The 2,498-nt window shown below is 41.9% G+C and overlaps 1 pseudogene; it reads right to left on the reverse strand.

Moving 5' to 3' along the window:
• Positions 1-1,821: 1,821 nt before the first annotated feature.
• On the reverse strand, positions 1,822-1,964 carry LOC116981689 (annotated as a pseudogene).
• Between the last annotated feature and the right edge of the window lie 534 nt (positions 1,965-2,498).

Consider the following 2,498-nt stretch of genomic DNA (forward strand, 5'->3'; position numbering starts at 1 on the left):
TCAATATCCCATACTGCCCTGAGCTTGTCCTGGGAGAACTTGTGTGAAAGATATCCTTTATAAACTCTGGATCAGAGGGTGAAACCCTACAGAGTCCCATTTGCTGCAGCAAGGATGATGGAAAGACACGTTGGGCACAGTTAATGGTCTTATAACTTAATTTATTGTCAAAGACCCATTTGAAATGAACTCCAAGATGTCAGTTATCTGTACCGTATTAGATGTAACATTAGCATTCAAACAAAACGCTTCCCATCTCCTGAAGAGGAAATGTAATGCTTATCTTTTTTGGTGCTATCCCTGCACTCTGCAGTGAGCACAAATTTGGATCGGTCTGACAATCCGAGCCGCAAGAGCAGTCTACTCAGAATCTGTCAATAAATTGATTTTATCATGCAGAGGCTGGTTTCCCGAGCCACAGGCTGAACCAGCAAAGTTTTACGTTTAGAATAACCGTAAAAGGTTGTATTATTATTCCCGATAAAAGCCGGAAGCATGGCTGCATAGGCCAGTCAGAAAGAACGACAACCTAAAGCGGGATCTTGCTGGCTTTATTGCAAGACCCGACTGATGAGGCTAAATGGAGGGAGACAAAAATAACTTCCTTCTCCTTGAAGCGAGAATGTATCTTTCGCCACTGTTATGCCACATATTTTTGCAACCGGTAAATGAGCCTGGAAACAAACGTATCAATATTCGGTGTTCCATCGAGCCATAATTTCATTAAATACTTAATGATCCAATACCCATTTTGATTTGTCATTGATTGTACTTGATGATACTCTAACGCAAAATGAGATTAGGTAAATTATTACAGGATATTCTGACTTGATTGCACCCGTGTGACTAACATATGCCACCACCATAGTGTATCAACTCAACGTTGAGCATGCAGATTATGCATATTCGCTCAATAACCCTTTAACCTATAGAATGCACCTTGTGCCTATAGGTAGTTGATACTAATAACTGAATAATTGTTAACTCATGCAAATCTCCTCCGTCTCCGAACTAGAGATGGCATTCATAATTTTCCACCTTAGAGCCCCATCAGTTTATAATATAACTGAAATTTTACTGACCAGACTACTGGGGCAATGCTGAATACTGTTCGTCCACCATTATGACTTTGGTAGCTTCAGCTGGTAATAGCATAATGTCTGTCACAAAGCCCTACATGGCACTTGAGAGATTACTACTTTGCACGATGTAAGCTCCCCTACTTGCACAGCTGAATCACAGCTACTATATTGCCAATTACACTTGATGAATAGAAGGCTGCTTTATCACAACAAGATTGTCACAGGCTCCTATTAATTCCAATCTCTTACCCCAGGGCAGAGTCACAGGCTAATTAATTGTTAAAGGTAAATCCCAATGATGAACAAGTCTAGTTGGTATCACCTTAATTTTCTTAAACATAGTTTGAGGCTGAACAGTTGATTTTAGCAACATACAGCGTAAGAATATCCTCCAGACAAGACATAACAAATGTTTTTGAGCTCTGAGCAGTCCAAGCATCGGTTTTAGTAAACTGGTAAATAACCTGGGAACTAAAGTTAACCCATTTTGCAATGTTTTTATCATTGCCTTTATCCAGATAAATTTCAAATGTCTCCGTTGATCTCTGTAAATGGGAGCATCCTAAGGAAATCAGATGCGAAGTTTCCTATTCGGAAAACTTTATACTGCACATGCGAGTTAAACAACATTCTGCATCTTTCACAATGAACAGGCCACGCCTGCCAATTCCGTACCTGCTCTAGCCACAACTCTGGCCCGAATTCCGAGCCTGTCTTAAAAACCAATCCTGGCCACAAAACACAATTCTGGCTCCAATTCCGTGCTTGGAACCCTAGTATTGTGCAGTTTTTTACATGGTTAGATGCCACAACCATTTGTGCGTTGTAAGGCCACTAGGGCTCCTTCCATCCTTATCAAGGAATTCTACTTTCATACAACACATAAACTAAACACATGTTATCATTATCATTTGTACAAAAAAACAAGTGTAAATATTACCAACTTCTAGATGGTCCGATATTTTCCCCGATACCGACTTGGGCCTCGGCTTAAAGACTTCTGCCCAGCTTTCATGCTGCCACCATCTTCAGTAGCGCCAATGGAGGCGTGGGGTGTGTTGTCGTTGCAACGATGAAGCTTTGCTCGTCGTTGGTACCTCGATTGGTCCGACAGCTTTTGCTTCCTCATCCAGGTTTTACCTGTTGAATAGGTCTTACGTGAAGAGAAGATTCGGCGGCTGGTCTTTAATGTCACCCCTGATAGCGCTGTTCATTTTTGGCACTTATAGCATGAGGAGAACTCTGGCCTCTTCCGGGTATCCTGCCACCTTTGTTTGCGAGGACTCTCTTGAATCCATACTCATGTGCTCCAGTACGTTCCACGGACATACTTTAGAATTTGAAGTCAGTTACCCACTGACCACTCGCACTCACCTTCACAGAGAGGGAGATTCGTAGACAGCCCTGAACAGGTAC

This window comes from Amblyraja radiata, chromosome 15 (assembly GCF_010909765.2).
Source record: "Amblyraja radiata isolate CabotCenter1 chromosome 15, sAmbRad1.1.pri, whole genome shotgun sequence".
In the NCBI taxonomy this organism is placed as follows: Eukaryota; Metazoa; Chordata; class Chondrichthyes; order Rajiformes; family Rajidae; genus Amblyraja; species Amblyraja radiata.